At 36.2% G+C, this 19888-nt stretch overlaps 1 pseudogene; it reads left to right on the plus strand.

The window, feature by feature from the left end:
- The first annotated feature begins 266 nt into the window (after positions 1–266).
- The window catches only part of LOC101092489, a 30711-nt pseudogene continuing 11089 nt past the window's right edge, over positions 267–19888 (plus strand).

Consider the following 19888-nt stretch of genomic DNA (forward strand, 5'->3'; position numbering starts at 1 on the left):
AATATCTTTCACATTCTACCAACACCTATCTTCTCCCTTCTCATTTTAAGTAATTCCCTGAAAATCTCTCAGATCGTCAGACCAGGGGCTCTTCACCATCTTAGGATCATAGTGAGTCATTTGCACTTTTCACCACAGTTTGTGTGTTCCATACCACACCAGGCTATGATGCTTTCCCTTCATCTCTCTAATTATCCAAATGCTTCCTATCACTCAAGGACAAATGAAGGTCTCTCTCTTTGTGTTACTGGAAACCCAATTCCGAGATGAAGATCTGTGTGCAAAAGTTTCTTGAAGCTTGCTCTGAAGAAACCCACAATGACGATGATATAAGGGAAGCAGTACTGCACAAATTAAGGAGGTAATAACAATGGTTTTATCTGATCCCATGGAGAGTGTTGAAAAGAGTGGCCTTTGGGGCGCCTGGGTGGCGCAGTTGGTTAAGCGTCCGACTTCAGCCATGTCACGATCTCGCGGTCCGTGAGTTCGAGCCCCGCGTCAGGCTCTGGGCTGATGGCTCAGAGCCTGGAGCCTGTTTCCGTGTCTGTGTCTACCTCTCTCTCTGCCCCTTCCCCGTTCATGCGTGTCTCTCTCTGTCCCCAAAATAAATAAATGTTGAAAAAAAGAAATTAAAAAAAAAAAAAGAAAGAAAAGAGTGGCCTTTTAGACATGTGTGGAATTGAGGCAAGGGTGCAACCTTTGTACTGACATAAATCACCAGATGCAGAATGAAGTGAAGGCAAGCAAGTTTTCAAGGCAGTAGCAGTAGGTGAGGTGTAGTTCCAGGAGAGGAACTCAGCTCTGGGCTGTCAGTGGCAAACATTCTTGGTGGCTGGGATAATGAGCACCCTATTTCTGAAGGTGGACCTGAGCAGGGTTAACACTTCCACTCTGGTTTTCCTTAATTTTTTTTTTTTTTACCTTGACAGCTCTAGAAAATTACAATGAACTTAAACTTATTTTTGTATTTATTTCATATTTGTTAGACTAGTCTCATCCACAGAATCTCAGACTGCTGAGAAAACATCTTTCCTAGCCTCTAGTGCCATCCTGAACTTAGGCACTCTTAATACTAGTATAGATGTTTTATATTTTCCGCTCAAACTTCTAGCCTTGATATGTATTAATTTAACGGAATAGAATTATCAAAAGGGAATGTATTTATCAAGATATATAATGTTTCAGACTCATCTATGCACTGTATTCTATCTGTATGAAATGTCCTTTGTACTGAACAGAAATCTTGAATACAGGTCTGTAGTGGGGCTGGGATATATATAAAAATTTCAGTGTAATACATGAAAACAAAGATGTTTGTCTCTGGCATAAAAATTTCCTACATTTTATTTGAAAGGTAAAAAAAAAAGTTAAAATTTTAATTTAATTTTAATTCTGCCTTTAAGAAAGGCAGAATGTGGGAAAATGGTTCCACTTACATAAATGGATTAGGAAAAAGCTTAGGGCAGAAAGCCTCCACCAGGAAGCAAAGCACCTGAGGTTAGCTAGCCAGATATTTTAATGGGATCACAAGTAACTGGTTATATCACCTACAGGAAATTACTTTCCATCTGGTGCCAACGTACCTTGATCACAAACACCACATGCCCCTCAGACCATTTGCTTCTTACACACACAAGTTAATGATTACAGTCTAATTGTTTTCTCCATGTTCATCTGTGTAAGATCTTATTTTCTTCACATTCATCATGTGGGTAATATCTTGTGAGCTCAATAAATACAGAGAAGAAACCCCTGTTCGGAGTTCTTGTCTCCACCTGGACATAGCCTCTCTTGTATTCAATTCTGTGTCTGGTCTCTTGCTGGACAAGAGAGAACTCCAGACTTCTAGTCTGTGACAGCAGAAAAGTGATGATGTTAAATGGGAATAATGGCAATGTCCCTGCTATGAATTTCATCTATCATTTTTTCGTAATAGTGAGTCTTCAAAGAGTACCATTTTGAAAATTGTAATGTTTCTACATTTAGTATTTAGATGGCTGGATTTATTTTTTTTCAACGTTTATTTATTTTTGGGACAGAGAGAGACAGAGCATGAACGGGCGAGGGACAGAGAGAGAGGGAGACACAGAATCGGAAACAGGCTTCAGGCTCTGAGCCATCAGCCCAGAGCCCAACGCGGGGCTCGAACTCACGGACCGCGAGATCGTGACCTGGCTGAAGTCGGACGCTTAACAGACTGCGCCACCCAGGCGCCCCTAGATGGCTGGATTTAAATGACAACAATATTACTGTTATATAAACATGGGGGCTTTAAAGGGCTTCAGTTAGAAAAAGGGCAGAAAATTTTCAGGGGTGCCTGGGTGGCTCAGTCAAGTTAAGCATCTGACTTCAGCTCAGGTCATAATCTCACGGTTTGGTTCATGGCTAGGAGCTCCATATCGAACTCTGCGCTGAAAGCTCAGAGTCTGGAGCCTGCTTCTGATTCTGTGTCTCCCTCTCTCTCTCTCTCTGCCCCTCCTCCATTTGCACTCTGTCTCTGTCTCTAAATAAATAAATAAATAAATAAATAAATAAATAAATAAATAAAACATTTAAAAGAAAAAGGGCAGAACAATTTTAAAATTGAAGTAATGTTTGAAAAATATAAAGAAAAAATGCTTTAACTAAAAAAATTGGGCATTTCATTATATTTTTCATGCAAACTTGTCAGATTCGTTGAGATTTTTGGTTTTTATATTACTTTAACATGAAATAACAAGCAACTAAACTTTACCTTTGCTAGGTATTATTAAAATAAAAGTTTGATACTCATTCAGAAAAAAGTTGAATCAATATTTTCACCTAGCATCACTTTTATATATATAATCCACTGACAACTCATAAGTTTGACAAAGGGGGAAAAAAACTATCAAAGATACTTTTAATGGTTTAAATCAACAAGGATAATTGAAAAGAAAATAACTGTGTGTTTATATTATTTCTTTCTCATTAGCACAAGATAAGATACATTTTGTTTTGCATTTGAAAAGGCTATGAATCATCTTAAGGGATTTATATTGTTTAAAAAAGCATGCTTTATTTCAACCTTTTTAAAGCTGTTCTTTTAAGAATATTTATTTTTAAGTCTTGGTTTTTTAGGTGAAAAACTGATTCACTTTCAAACACCCTCTAAGATTTTGTTAGTCGTTAAAAATATTCAGCTACGAGATAGCCATTCAAGGCAATGTCACAAATGTCTGAGTTATTTTCAATGAAGACTCAATTATATGTCTTCATTTTTCTTTCCCTTTGATATGAGCAACCAGCAAAGAAGAAAATCATTTCTATGATGGACAAAAGACATTTCATATTGACTTCTGGGTTTCCCAGAGAATGAAGAGCATAATGAAAAATAAAAAGGAGTGAATAAAGAATGTAATGCTTTGTAATCTTGAAATCTATTCTTGAAGAATCTGTAACTGAAATCCACTTCTGAATGACACCATACAACATCATATCTAATTCTTCACCAGAAAGACAGCTTTTCTTTTCACAAAAGTTTTATCAATTATATATTTCAAAACTGCCAGGCAGATGAGAGCTTAGTTGATCTAAACCATCTTAAGTCCTTGCAGGTCAATGGGGCCATTGATTCAGTTCTTTGGACACATCGTGAATGTGTTATGAATTGCTGGGTTTCTGTCACATGAGGAGAAAAGGTCTCAGACAAGACATTTTTGAAGGAGTAACTAGTTTGGTGGATTTATTTTATTTTATTTTTTGTTTTGTTTTGTTTTTGTGCATCTAAGAAAGATAGAAAGGTCTGCTTAGTTTAATCCTACTCTCATTTCTTTTTAGTAACAGTCTTAACTTCTTTTAAGTCATATCTTCAATTCAATAATTTAGGTAAACAATAAGTTCAAGAAAAAAAAATTGATCCCTCAAAGTAGGCCTTCATCTGCAGGGACTAAATGACAATTTACAGCATATTTCAATAGTGCATGATTTTTTCACAAATTTCATTAGCACACCATTGATTGCTCATTTTTCAGCTCTCAAAACAATTTAACATAGTCTCTTTCATGCAGAGGATAACATATTCATATTATTTGATTTTTGATGAAACCAAATGACCCTTTAAATTTGCAATAGAGTTCTTTAATTTTGTATGAGTTTCTTTACTGCTGTTCATTTAATTTTCTGTTTCCATTAACCACCTGCAAGCATTTGACTCTATGACAATTATTCAGCTGTGCTACATCATGACTGACATATTTTATAAGTGAAAAAATAAAGAAGAAAAGAAAATGGAGGAGGGTTAGAGATCACAAGAGAAAGGAGGAGAAAGCAATCGAACACAAATGTCATGGTTTGGAATCATGTATTTTCCATTCAGCTGAAACATCTGAGTGGTAATTATTGGTCCAACTGTAAATCTAGCCTAATTGCATTTTGTCTTCATTTCTGATAAGCACTTCACGATGATGATGATTACTCCTGCTAAATGCATTCATTCCATGAATGTTTTCCCACACTGATGGCCAGGGGGCCTTGCAGATAAAAAGACTGCAGACAAAATAGCTCAATTCTGCTACAACTAAATCAGTATTGATTTCTTTTTCCAAGTGACAGAGGGACCCACTATCTATGCCTTTCATTTCTCTGTCTACCCACCACATACAGGGGTTTGGTCAGTACATATGAGAATGTACTTTAATTAACTGACATAACTGAGAGGCCAATCCTGGGCAATTAGCACTGATTAACTGTGTCACTTGTCTGACAAATAAAGAACATTACATCTTGCCCGTTTCCTTAAAGGCCTCAATTGAAAAGAACCCCACTGTTTGATTTAATTTTTCTTTGTACCATGGAAACCTTTTGCCATGTTGATTTAAATGTAATTTTTGCCTCTTTATACTTATGCTTTTTTTATTTCCTATTATTGAATACCCAGTGAGCCTTTTCAATGATGGCACGGGGACAGGCTGTTAGCATCTTTTCATAAATCTCTGTATTTCATAGTAGGACAATTAAGCTAAACATTTGGATTTCTGCTACAAATTTAAATGTGCAAGTGGGAGCAAATGGCTATGGAATTGAAGGCCATTATATGGCTTCATCATTGCAGTGCAGCTTTTCAAACTCAACAAGGGTTCTGACAAAGAAATTCTAGAAAAATTGTAGTTCTGGAGTCTTTCTGAGAAAATTTCAATAACTTAGCATCAAGTAAAAGCTACAGACTGAAAATCACACTTGGCTATTCATTTGGCTGATTTAGACATTTCATCTTCTTCTTAAACATTTATGAGCAGCACTTGAACCCATCTTTGACAATGGGACAAGAGAGAAAGACTGTCATCAAGCTTCTGGAACACAGGCTCTGAACGATTCTTATTTTAACTCAGGGCTGAACACCTGCAGATGGGGATAATAGTCAAAGATGTAAAAAGCTAATGTATAAAAGTATGAAGACTGCAGTTTGTGGGGAAAAAAAGGCTTAAATTAAATGGATCTGGTTCTTAAAATCTGGTACAATGCTTGGAATATTCAGAAATAAATAAATCCTCCTGGAATAGAATTTTTACAAAGATTATTCTCAGTAGATGGTTACTTGCTTGCCCAGTGTCCACTCTTTCTTCTTGTGACAGCCCTGGCTCTTCATTTGCAGTTCTATCCTTCCCTTAATCCCAATCTATGTGGCCTGAAACAGGCTTCACTCTAGCAATAAGTAAGGGGCCTATGAACCAAGCCTACACCCATCCTTGGGTAACAATTCCTGGCCACATAATTCAATTAGGGTGAGCACATAATCCAAGCTACTCTGATCAGAGTGACTCTCCAGGCTTTTCAGATCACTTCAGAAAAGATCTCCTTTCTACTGGACTTTAACAAGGAGGTGTCTATTGTATCCACATATCTTGCCAATATGCACGGCCACAGAATGAAGTTAACCCATTGAAGAATGTAGAAAGATAGCACAAGCCAGTGCCATCATTGGGGTTTGTGCTTATGAGTCAGTATATTCCATTGTTGTAAGCCAGTTTGCATTGATTTTTCTGTCACCAAAATAGTTAATTATAAAAGCTAAATCTATTTGAGTGAGAGCAGCATTAAAGCAAATAGGGGTAAGAAAATGCTCCAACTTTAGCTGGGAGCAAGCACAACTTAACTTCCACTGTTCCCTTAAATTTTATTCATTCAGTGTAAATTTCCCTGACCCAGATGAAAATTCTAGCAGGATGGTGATTTTACTGCATATTATATAAACTGTCCAGAAATCCCCTTTAATTTCAGCGATTCAGAAATAAGATTGTTTAGTCCCATAGACGAATACAAACTCTAAGTTGCCTCTGTGTTCAGTCATTTTACCAGCCTCAGAATGGAAGCCTATAAAAGGAAGAACATGATCCTTTTTAATATTCTCCATCTTGTTTTTTCTCCTTGTTTACTGTGGCTTCAGAATTGGGTGATTCAGAGCAATGAAGCTTAGGATGCTCTTTGAGGAAGTCAAGGAGGGGAAACCAATTTATCTGGTGGCTAGTGATAGGATAGATATAGACAAGATGGAGAGTCATTTGAATTGGGAAAGAAAAGTGGCTCCGGAATGAGATAGATGGTTAGCATCTCTGCTTGGCTTCCATTGGCTGTGACCTCAGAGTAAGTTGCTAAGCTTTAGCCTTTGCATTTAGGGTTAAAATATTTTAGGTGTTCTATAAGAAATGCAAGATACTGCACAGCAGGCTTACCCATTGCAATCATTTAATAAGTTGTTAAAGTTATTTGGGAAGATTTATTAGCAGGGGGTCGGGAATAGTCCATCATACCCTTTTCTAGTCATACAGAGTGACAGCATATGAAGAATGGTTACTTTTTTTGAAGTGTCATGATTTCCCACAATGTAAAAACAGATAAAAATCCATGTTATAGAATTATTCTAATGATCTATCCTTACTGATAAACATTTTGAGTCAGGAGTTAACTATTTCTGAGAAGGGAAAACATTAGCATCAACTAAGAGTCTTAAGTCTAAGTCCTCTGTGAGCAGATAGCAATCTAGGCATCCCTAGGAGCACATTGGAGAATGCTTTGTGAATAGTTGGTACATTCATGACTGTTGGCCAAATAACCTTTACAAGCTAATGTGATAAATATTAAAGATAACAATATATTTTGCTTTTTACTAAAAATACTACTTATTTTGTGTGTCATTACAAAACACAGCAAACTAAAACTTACCTCAGCAATTAATTTCTTCCTCAAATAGCTATACTTGTACATGATTACATATTTCTGCAACTCTATGTATTGGATCAATATGCTCTATAAGTTTTGCAGCCACATGCATCATAAGGCATTTATGTTTTCAATTCTGAGTGTTAATTTAGGGTTCCACAATTAAACATGCTTTAATCAGTGAAATATGAATAGTTTGGGCCTGCTTGAGAGTAAAATGTAGAACTTAATTCTTTCAAATTATACCTATGTCTAAATGAAGAAAATATAGTCCCTGAGGAATATATGGGGTATTTGTGTGTGAAATATATTCTTGACAAAAAATATATAATTTTTTTTGGAAAAATGTGATTTGACTTGAATTAAGCAATATGTGATTATAATAAAAATAGATAAAGCTTATGTTGGTTCTCTTGGTAGGAACTAGAGTTTACTCTGAGGTTAAGAGTCACTTTCTGTGACTATGTAACAAGTTACCAAAAACTAAACCATGTAAAACAACATACATGTATGGTCTCACAGTTTCCATGTGTCAGGGATCTCGGCATGTCTTCATTGGATTCTCCTCTCAGGGTCTCTCACAAGGATGAAATCAAAATGGTTTCCACGTTGTGTTCCTTTCTGCTGCTTGAGGCCCTCTTCCAAAGCCTATGGTTTTTAGTAGAGTTCAGTTCCTTGCGGCTATATGATTCAGGTCCCATTTTCCTTCTTTTTTTTTTCTTTTTTAATGTTTATTTATTTTTGAGAGAAAGAAAGACAGAGTGCCAGCAGGAGAGGGGCAGAGAGATGGAGACACAGAATCCAAAACAGGCTCCAGGCTCTGAGATGTAAGTACAGAGGGAACTTGAACTCACAAGCTGTGAGATGAAGACCTGAACCAAAGTCAGACGCTCAACTGACTGAGCCACCCAAGTCCCCCTTAGGTCCCCTTTTCTTGCTAGCTGTTGGAGACTAACACTAGGTTCAGTTCTTTGCACTTTGCTCTGCCTTGACACTTTGACTTTTTGGTTCATGTTTTCAAAGCAGCCAGCAGGAGAACATATCTGATCTCCATGAAGGCTCTAGTCTTTCTTTTACCTGATTAGATCAAGTCCTCTTAGGGTAACCTCCCCTTTAATTAAGTCAAACACAACTGATTAAGGGCTTTAATTACATCTGAAAATATTTTATCATGTAAAATACCTAGCTTTATATCACATCGTATTCAGGAGTTCTTCCAATAGTCAGAGGGAGAGTTTGTAGAGACATGTATACTGGTGCATTTGAACCTTCAGGGTCATCTAGAATTCTCCTTACCACAGAATCTAGTTGAGGAATATATCTTTAAGTGAGACTAACTTTTTCTTTCCAAATATAATCTTCTAGGTAATGATTAAAAAGAATTCTTTGAATCCAACTATCTAAATACAGTCATGGACAATCATGGTTCTTTTTGTCTCCCTTTAATATATTCTATACTCTATAATGGGAAATTATACATAGATATGTGCATTTTGCTTCAGGACTATCATTACTAAGATTTAGTCATTGTTTATTAATTTGCCTAAAGAACAATCTTTATGCAGGCTTAGTCAATTGTTTTTAGGATTGGCTTTGATTCCATCTAAAATGCTTAGAAAAACATTGGCTGTCACTCTGTGAAGCTATAGTTTTATTTCCTTTAACTGTAATTATTGTTTTGCTTTAATCAGTGCCATCCATGTATTCTATTTATGAAAATTGAGGTTTGATGTCTTCTGATAGAATAAGCTAATTTTATCCTGACATCTGTGACTGTGATGTGATGTCTGCTTAACATCATTACACCTCCAGTGACATTAGTAGCTTACTTATCCCCAATATCATACAAAGTTAACTGTATAGGATCAAAAACTCAGGAATGAAGCTGAAAACTCACATTTAAAATGTTCAATTTTCCTGATTTTGAGAGTTTGCAATCACTCCACTTCAAAATGATAGGACCTGAGGTTACAGATAACCCTTCATCTTTCACCTCTGGGATGTTAGAAAGCATTAAAGGTGGGGGAAAACAAGAAGGTACAACATTGACTTAAAGCCAGAGGGTTTGGGGATGAAACATTTATTTTCCTTGTCTGCTGTCAAAATCCACAAAAGTGTACTATGTAGAAAATTATTTGTTTTCAGTGTTAGTTCAGGTACTGTTCCAAGTGTAGCAGTCTAGGGGTGTGTGTGTGTGTGTGTGTGTGTGTGTGTGTGTTGAATGACTTTGCAAAGAACTGGAATTTATACAGTTTTAAGTACTTTTGCTCAATACACATATTTGGGACTACTTGAGTAAGTTGTATTTAACATCTTTCTCTTTGTCAATTTATTGACTGCCAAATAGGAAGTCAATACACATGAAATAATCCTTAAAAGTGTACTGCCCGTTCTGGGAAATATTATTTCAGAATATAGGTGTTTATTTTACTAAAATAATCTTTTTTATTTTTGAAATACAGTATATACACTTTTTTAATAGTTGCAAATCATGCATATGGACCAAGTGGTCATCAACTCAGACATCTAGGATGCTGTAGGCTCAGCACAGCCTCCAAGCCACTTGCTCAGATTCCATCAGGGTGATTACATAGCCCTCCATGTGGGGCCTTTTATGTTGCAGTTGATGCAGCAGCTGATATGTCCATGAACCCTATGCATACCTGCATGCATGATCCCTGTGTGCCTGCCCGACCTAGCACCTGGTGACTCTTACCAGCCTGATGGGCTGCAGAAACCACTGGCCATGAGAGTGGCTTGGTAGCTGTTAGAATGCTACTCAACTAATTCTTAAGCAAAGTTTTGAAAGCTGGTGCAGAGTTGCTTTTCAGAATTGATTTTCAAAATATAAAATATATTCTCCTTTTTATTCTTCATTTGATCTTTAGAATTAAAATTGATTGTGAAATCAGCTACAGGTAAAAGGATAAACAGGATTTGAGGTTATATATGAAAACTGTTAAAAGTACAACTTGTTTTATCCTTCCTTGTGGAAAAAGCTTGATCATTTCATTCTCTATTGGTAAACATCCTTTATCTATGATAAATCTCAGTTGTATGTTCCTGGATGCACAGTTCAAAGCCAACTGAGCAAAGCTGCAGGTGCTACACATGAGGCTGAGCCTGACGGTGTGCTATTCAAGTAATCAAAAATTGAGGATTAAAAAGCCTACTATGTGCTAGCTACTAGTTTTAAAAATAAGAATTGTTATGTTGTATTAGAGAGTCTTTCAATATTTTTATGTTTTATTTTCTGTTTTTTTTTAATGTTTATTTATTTTGAGAGAGTGTGAGTAGGGAGGGGCAGAGAGAGAAGGAGAGAGAAAATCCCAAGCAGGCTCCCTCCTCAGTGCAGAGCCTGATGCAGGGCTGGATCTCACAACCATGAGATCATAACCTGAGCTGAAATCAAGAGTTAGACACTTAACCCACTGGACCACCCATGTGCCCCTTAACCTTTTTAGAATGTAATCTCTGTGAGTGGCTTAAAGGGGTGGTAAAAATAGGGTAGTAACTGATGTCCTCCACAGGCTCAGCAAAATCTATAAAGATACTAATAGATCTTAGTAAATATATTATGGTTGAGGTATTTGTAAATTTTCCATGGCCTTCTAAAGATAAATGGTATGTTGTTTATATCTGGAACAGCAGATTATTTTTTGTCCAACTATTAGCTAAAGTATTATTTTTTTCAATTGCAAGCTAAAGGATTTTTGCCTTATGCTTATGGTAATTTTATCTTTTTTAGATGTCAAAAAATTCACATTGGTACAATTATTTTGGGTAACATATTTTGTTTACTCTCCCCTTACCCACAAAGATTTTAATTTAATTTTTTTATTTAAAAAAATTTACATCCAAATTAGTTAGCCTATAGTGAAACAATGATTTCAGGAGTAGATTCCTTAATGCCCCTTACCCATTTAGCCCATCCCCCTCCCACAACCCCTCCAGTAACCCTCAGTTTGTTCTCCATATATATGAGTCTTTTCTGTTTTGTCCCCCTCCCTGTTTTTATATTATTTTTGTTTCCCTTACCTTATGTTCATCTGTTTTGTCTCTTAAAGTCCTCATATGAGTGAAGTCATATGATTTTTGTCTTTCTCTGACTGACTAATTTCACTTAGCATAATACCCTCCAGTTCCATCCACGTAGTTGCAAATGGTAAGATTTCATTCTTTTTGACTGCTGATTAATACTCCATTGTATATATATATATATATATATATATATATATATATATATATATATATATATAACATACCACATCTTCTTTATCCATTCATCCATCGGTGGACATTTGGGCTATTCCCATACTTTGGCTATTGTTGATAGTGCTGCTATAAACGTGGGGGTGCATGTGTCCCTTCAAAACAGCACACCTGTATCCCATGGATAAATGCCTAGTAGTGCAATTGCTGGGTCATAGGGTAGTTATATTTTTAGTTTTTTTGAGGAACCTCCATACTGTTTTCCAGAGTGGCTGCACCAGCTTTCATTGTAAAAGAAAATGTAATTATATACAAATTCAGGATAATGTAATGGGGATTAAGTACACATCCTATAGAGAAGTTTTGAGTTTGAATATTGCTCTTGCTCCTTACTTGGTATAATTTTGAACAACTACCCAGATGAATCTATTAACTATAATGAGATTGCACATAAAGCATTTATTATAATGCCTGATTCAGGGTTAAGTGTCAGTAAATATTAACTATTTATATCACTTTATTATCATGATGAGCATCTTATAAAGTCAAAATGATAATGTTTCTGAGAAGAAAGATAGATAAACAATCGCTTGGCTTTATATGACTGCTGTATTAAATTTTGTTCGTAAAATTTATAAGGATATTTAGGACCTGAAAAAACTTGTCAAAAGTGCTAAATATATAATAAAAGTCAGATTGTGAAGTTTCATCAGCAATATCGAACACATAGTTTTGAGATTTTGTATTCATTGAAGTCATTTTAACTTCAGATTTCCTAACGAATTTATTTTTTTTCCAGATGTGAAACCATTGCTATCCTTTTAAAAATCAAAACCTGTATTACAAACATGTTTAAAAAATAAAGAAGAAGGGTTCTGAGATTTTACAACTAGTTTGCATTTGTGTGTTTGTATGTATACATGTGTATGTGTGTGCATATATGTGTGAGTGTATGCACATACATATTCCCAATATATGAATATATAAGCTTAACATGTTTACTACCAGTCTTTAATGATTTGCTTTAAAAATTTAATTTTTAATCTGATTCTTTTCTTTTTGATATATTTTATTCTTAATAGAAGGAGTTATGTAATATTTTTACCATTTAAAGTGTTAATTTGAAGAATCATTTTCACTAGAATCTTGTTTTTAGTGTTTTCTAGTATTCAAACATAGGATTATAAAATTTCTGATGTTTCTTATTATATAACCTTACTCTCCAGTAAGTCATTGTTTGTAGTAAGGAATGTAGCTACTATAAATATGTTATTCTGCTCTACCATGCACTTTCTTGCCCTTGATTAAAGCATATTTTTCCTTATAATTCCCCATGTTTTAGAATGTGGTTCTTTCTTTATATATTAAAATATCAATTAGAGTTCTGTAAATGAAAAAAAAAGTCTTCAGAACCATAGAGTGTTTAATGTATGGGGAATAAGTTTCTAGAGGTATCATCAATATTATACATTTTAAACGTTTACTGGGTGATGTTTTCTGTCAAACAACTCATCACAAACAACTACAATCTTAGCCTCTTCATTTCTTTATTTTTGTATTTGTGTTCCCTCTTCTAATGGTACAGCCAGTGTTCAGTTCTTCTTTACATCATTTCTTGCCTTGTGTTTCTGTACCTTGTAACTATGTCCCCACAGAAGATTCTTCTCTTTAAAGTGTAAGCCTAATCATACCATTTTCATATATAAAAAGCTTCAATAAGCCTAGAACTCCAAAGAGGTAGAATATATGTACTTCTTCCTGTTCCACCCTCCCAGTGGGAAATTGATCATCTAAACATAAATGTTACAAAAATAATACTCTGAAAGGCAGCAAGAATGCAAACAAGCTTGGGCCCTCAGGGCTCAATGAAAAGTGAATTTCCCCGGTTTTCTTTCTGCTTTATATATACAGACAAAGCCTGGAGAGGCTGGCAACCTGGAAACACCAACAGATACAGACCAAAAAGGCCTTAAAAAACTTACTCCCTTAAGACAACAGACCAGAAAAGGGACAGCTGGCAAGACAGCAATCTTTTAAACAATGATCATACTACTCCACAGGAAAGAAAAACCACAGAAAAAATGCTGTCAAATCTCTACCACTGACAGCTGTCTAGACTTCAGTTGCACCAGCTTGTAATCAGGAGACCTAATTCCACACCAACCCCTGCTGATGAGGTATCAAACAAGACACGATATTGAGTAGGTACCTTCATCACTGTCCTGCGGTACTGAGCCACAACCTACCCACCCCTATCAGTGACCATACAGAAAGCCTGAATTTCCACTCCTACCCAGAGATGAAGCTCCCTTTCCATCTATGTTGAGATGGCATCAGAGGGACCTAGGGGAGAGTCAGGACTTTGACCATTTCCTATTATAAGGAAAGTACTCCCACGGAGGCCAAGTAGGAATCACCTTCTCAGCCAATGTGCTGTAAATGAAGACCTTATTGGGTAGCCATTATTCCCACTCATGCCCTGAGAAAGCAGAAAACCTCCCCACTAGGTATCAACAGAAGCTGAGTGGGAAAGGTAGACTTACAATCCCATTTGGAAGTAAATAATTGGTGTCGCCTCCTTTTTCTCTGTTGCAAAAAATCAGGAAGAGCTCAAGGTGAATAAAAAAAAGGCGGCATATGCCAAAATTGAAATGGCACAGATTATAGAATTATCTGACAAGGATTTTAACTCATAATCATAAAATGCTTCAAGAAGCAATTACAAAACATTTGAAACAAACAAATGATTGAAAAGTCTCAGCAAAAGCTTTGAAGACCCTAATGGAAAATTTTTTAGACTCTATTTTTTAAAGCAGTTTTAGTTTTACAGCAAAATTGAGAGGAAAATACAGAGATTTCCTACATACCCTGGCCCCAACACGTGCATTGCCTCCTTCATTGTCAACATCTTCCGCTAGAGTGGTACATTTGTTATAACTGATAAACCTACATTGACACGTCATAATCATCCAAAGTTTACATTAGGGTCCACTCTTGGGGTTTTCTCTTCTGTAGATTTGCAAAAATGTATAATGTCATGTATCCATCATCATAGTATCATACAAGGTATTTTTGATGCCCTAAAAATCGTTACACCTATTGATTGCCACCCCACTAATAGTTTCTGATTTCCAATTTTGCCTTTTCTAGCATGCCATATTGTTAAAATCACCACAATATGTAGTCCTTTCAGATTGGCTTATTTCACTTTGTAATATGCATTTAAGTTTCTCTTATGTCTTTTCCTGTCTTGATAGCTCATCTCTTTTTAGCATTGAATAATATTCCATTTTCTGGAGGTACCACAGTTTATGTATCCATTCACCTACTAAAGGACATCTTCAGTGATTCCAAGTTTTGGCATTATATATAACACTGCTATATATCTTAGTGCAGGTTTTGGATGGACATTAGCTTTGAACTCCTTTGATAAACACCAAGGAATATAATTGCTGGATCATATGGTAAGAGTATGGCTAGTTTTGTGAGAAACCACCAAGCCATCTTCCAAAGTGCCAAAGTGCCATATCTATGCCATTTCCATTCCCACTGGTAATGAAGGAGAGTTCCTGTTACTCTGCACCTTTACCACATTCTTGTTACCATTTGGAGTTGTGAATGTTCTGGATTTTGCCCATTCTAATAAGTAGCATTTAGTGTTGTTTTAATTTGCATTTGCCTATTGACAAAATGATGTTGAGCATCTTTTCATATGCTAATTTGCCATCCATATGTCCTCTTTGGTAATGTGTCTGTTCTGGCTTTTGGGCATTTAAAAAAATTTTTTTTAGTTTATTTCTTTATTTTTGAGAGAGAGGCAGAGACAGTGAGTGGGGGAAGGGCAGAGAGAGAGAGAGAGGGAGAGAGAGAGGAAGAGAGAGAATCCCAAGCAAGCCCTGCACTGTCAGCTCAGAGCCTGATGTGGGCTTGAACTCACAAACTGTGAGATCATGACCTGACCTGAAACCAATAGTTGGACACTTAACCGACAGAGCCACCCAGGCACCCAGTGTTCTGGCTTTTGGAAATATATATTTTTTAAATTTTTTTAACGTTTATTTATTTTTAAGACAGAGACAGAGCATCAACAGGGGAGTGGCAGAGAGAGAGGGAGACACAGAATCCGAAACGGGCTCCAGGCTCTGAGCTGTCAGCACAGAGCCCGATGCGGGGCTCGAACTCACGGACCATGAGATCATGACCTGAGCCGAAGTCGGACGCTTAGCCGACTGAGCCACCCAGGCACCCCAGCTTTTGGAAATATTTTTAAATTGGTTTGTTCGTTTTCTTATTCTTTGTATATTTTGGATGGCAGGATTTTCTTTTTTTTTTATTGTATGTGTCTTTTGCAAATATTTTCTCCCAGTCTGTAGCTTATCTTTTCATTCTCTGTCAGGGTCTTTTGCAGAGCAAAAGTGGGTTTTCTTGTTTTATTTTGTTTTGTTTATCTGAGAGAGAGAGAGAGAGAGAGAGAGAGAGAGAGAGAGTAAGTAATGGGGAGAGGGGCAGAGGAAGAGGGAGAGAGAATCTTAAGCAGCCTCCAGGCTCAGCACAGAGCCCAACACAGAGCTGTATCCTAAGACCCGGGGATCATGACCTGAGCTGCAACCAAGAGTCTGACGCTCAACCGACTGTGTCACCCAGATGCCCCAGAAGTTTGTAATTTTAATTAAGTCCAGCTTATCAATTATTTTTTTTCACGGGTTGCATCTTTGGTATCTAAAATATCATCATGATACCCAAACTCTTCCAGTTTCTTTAATCTACATGAGCCTATTAGGATTGTCTATTTCTTTTCCTATGAGTTGTGGCAGCTTTTGTCTTTCAAGGAGTTGATATTCATTTCATCTAGGTTCTCAAATTTGTGGATATAGAATTGTTTATAACATGCCTGTATTATACTTTTACTGTTCTTTGGATTTGTAGTGATGTCTCCTCTTTCATTTCTAATGTTAGTAGTTTGTGTCCTTTCTCTCTCTCTCTCTCTCTCTCTTTTTTTTTCTTAGTTTCCTGGCTAAGGCTTATTGCTTTTATTGCTTTTTTAAATTTTTTTTTTCAACGTTTATTTATTTTTGGGACAGAGAGAGACAGAGCATGAACGGGGGAGGGGCAGAGAGAGAGGGAGACACAATCGGAAACAGGCTCCAGGCTCTGAGCCATCAGCCCAGAGCCCAATGCGGGGCTCGAACTCACGGACCGCGAGATCGTGACCTGGCTGAAGTCGGACGCTTAACCGACTGCACCACCCAGGCGCCCTATTGATTTTTTTTTAAACAGCTTTTGGTTTCATTAATTTCTGCATATTTTTCCTGTTTTCTAGTTTATTTTCTGTTCTAATTCTTATTTTTTTCTTCTGTTTGCCGGGATTTAGTTTGCTCTTCTTTTTCCAGTCCTTTAGAAAAAGATTTTTAGATCTAAAAACTTAGATTATTGATTTTAGATTTTTTTTCTAATATGTGTTCAATACTATAAACTTCTCTCTACACACTGCTTTTGCTTTATCCCCGGAACTTTGGTAAATTGTGTTTCCACTTTAATTTAGTTCAAAATATTTCTTAATTTCTTTTGAGTTTATCCTTTAGCTCATGTATTATTTAGGAGTGTAATGTTTTATGTCCAAATATCCTTCAAGGGGATGGAGCATAAGTCCTTACACTGTAAGTGAGCTCTGCATAGTCACTTCCCTCCAATGAGTACAGTATGAGAAAAGCAAAACAAGATTGACTTTACAGTGAAGAATCCTGACAAACACTACCTCAGCCAAAGGAGCAAAATTAATAGCAACAGTTATGAGTAATGTTGATATCATATACCCCAGATATGGATGTGTGAAAATGCCCTCCTCTGTGTTCTTCCCCCCAAAATCCCATAACCACAACCTTATCAAAAGAAGAATATTAGATAAATTCCAATTAAGGGGTGTTCTATAAATTATCTGACTAGTATTGAGGGTTGCTAGAGGGGTGTTGTATATGGGCCTGGGATAAATGGGTAATGGGTACTAAGGAGGGCACTTGTTGTGATGAGCACTGGTGTTATAGGTAAGTGATGATCACTAAATTCCATCCCTGAAATTATTATTGTACTATATGTTAACTAACTTGGATTTAAATAAAATTTAAAAATTAAAAAAAGGTTTGATACCATATTTCTATTTTCTCAGAGGGTTTCTAGTTCTCCGTTCCTATTTTAATATATTTTCTTTCATGGAATAAATATCTATTCTTACCTCTCTGAAAAAAATTTTCAAGATTATTGAATACAAAGGAGGTCTGATAAACTTTTACAGAAGGAGGAACCTAATGAAGATTACATGAAGATTAATGTAATGTTCGCTGGGTGGGATTCTGGAACAGAAAAAAGAACATTAGGTATAAAGTAAGGAAATCTGGAAATATTATGAACTTTTGTTGATAATAATGTTTCAACATTTATTAATTGTGACAAACATATTGTAGTAATGTAAGATGTTAATAATAGGAAAATCTGGGTTTGATGGATACGGCACTTGTGGGTACATGTGGGGCATGCTACTATTTTAACTTTTCTGTAAATCTAAAACTATTCTGGAATAAAGTTTTTATTAAAAATAAAAATAAGTCTTGTCACCACAGAATCCAGAGCTTAAAACTGCAAGATGCTAGAAACAGAAAGAGATAGTTATAGAGGTAAAGACTTATATTTCACTTCAATAGGAGGGGGGCTTATACAGAAATGATACAAGAGTTTTGGACAAAATTAAAGACAGCCTGATACACAGGCACTCTTATAGCTTTAAGGAAATAAGTTGTAACTCTCATCTGCATAATTGACCTAAAAGGACAGAGAATAGACCACATGTGATAATTTCAGCAATATAAAATAGATTCCTGCCTGATTGACTCATAATTTGCTGCAGATTCATGGTGGGTTATATTATCTAAGTGGTAAACATGCTGAATTATGATTACTCATGAGTTGTAATCAATCACGAAAATGTTTGCTAAAAAGTAGTTTTAACTTTAGAAAACTAGTTACCCAGTAATCCTGGCGATAACTGTATGTATATTTGAGCAGGACATCTGAAAATTTTTTGTAGACGTTATCCAGATTGATAGGCTTAAATATGGGGCTTGTATGAGAAGGCAAATAACTTTGTAAATTAAATAAAAGGCAGCAAGTGAGATGTAAATCCTAAGGTTAGTTAAAAACAGGGTCAGACTTTCTTACACCATACACAAAAATAAACTCACAAAGGATGAAAGACCTAAACATAAGACAGGAAGCTATCAAAATCCTAGAGGAGAAAACAGGCAACAACCTCTTTGACCTCAGCCACAGCAACTTCTTATTTGATATGTCTCTGGAGGCAAGGGAAACAAAAGCAAAAAATGAACTATTCAGACCTCATCAAGATAAACAGCTGCTGCACAGTGAAGGAAACAATCAGCAAAACTAAGAGGCATCCAACAGAATGGAGAAGATATTTGTAAATGACTTATCGGATAAAAGGTTAGCATCAAAAAGCTATAACGAATTTATCAAACTCAACAACCAAAACACAAATAATCCAGTAAAGAAATGGGCAAAAGACATGAATAAACACTTTTCCAAAGAAGGCATCCAGATGCCTAGCAGACACATGAAAAAATGCTTAATATCACTCATCATCAGGGAAATCCATACCAAAACCACAATGAGATACCACCTCACATCTGTCAAAATTGCTAAAACTACAACTCAGGAAACAACAGATTTTGGCAAAGATGTGGACAAAGAGGAACCCTTTTACACCGTCGATGGGAATGCAAAGTGGTACAGCAACTCTGGAAAACAGTATGGAGATTCCTCAGAAAATTAAAAACAGAACTACCCTACAACCCAGCAATTGCACTAGTAGGTATTAATCCAAAGAATACAGGAGTGCTGATTCAAAGGGGCACATGCACCCCAATGTTTATAGCAGCACTATTGAAAGTAGCCAAAGTATGGAAAGAGCCCAAATGTCCATACACAGGTGAATGTATAAAAAAGATGTACACACACACACACACACACACACACACACACAATGGAATATTACTTGGTGATCAAAAAGAATGAAATCTTGCCATTTGCAACAATGTGCATGGAACTAGAGTGTATTATGCTAAGCGAAATAAATCAGAGAAAGACAAATGTCATATGATTTCACTCATAATGGGGAATTTAAGAAACAAAACAGATGAAGGGAAGGGAAGGGAAGGAAAAATAAGATAAAAAACAGAGAGGGAGACAAACCATTAAAGACTCTTAAATATATAGAACAAACTGAGGGTTGCTGGTGGGGTGTTGAGTTGGGGGATGGGCTAAATGGGCGAGGGGCATTGAAGAGGACTCTTGTCGGGATGAGCATTGGGTGTTAAATGTAAGTGATGAATCATTAAATTCTATTCCTGAAGTCATTATTACAGTGTATGTTAACTAACTTGGATTTATTTTTAAAAAAATTTTTTTTTCAACGTTTATTTATTTTTGGGAC

Source organism: Felis catus, chromosome A1 (genome assembly GCF_018350175.1).
Source record: "Felis catus isolate Fca126 chromosome A1, F.catus_Fca126_mat1.0, whole genome shotgun sequence".
NCBI classification, from domain to species: domain Eukaryota; kingdom Metazoa; phylum Chordata; class Mammalia; order Carnivora; family Felidae; genus Felis; species Felis catus.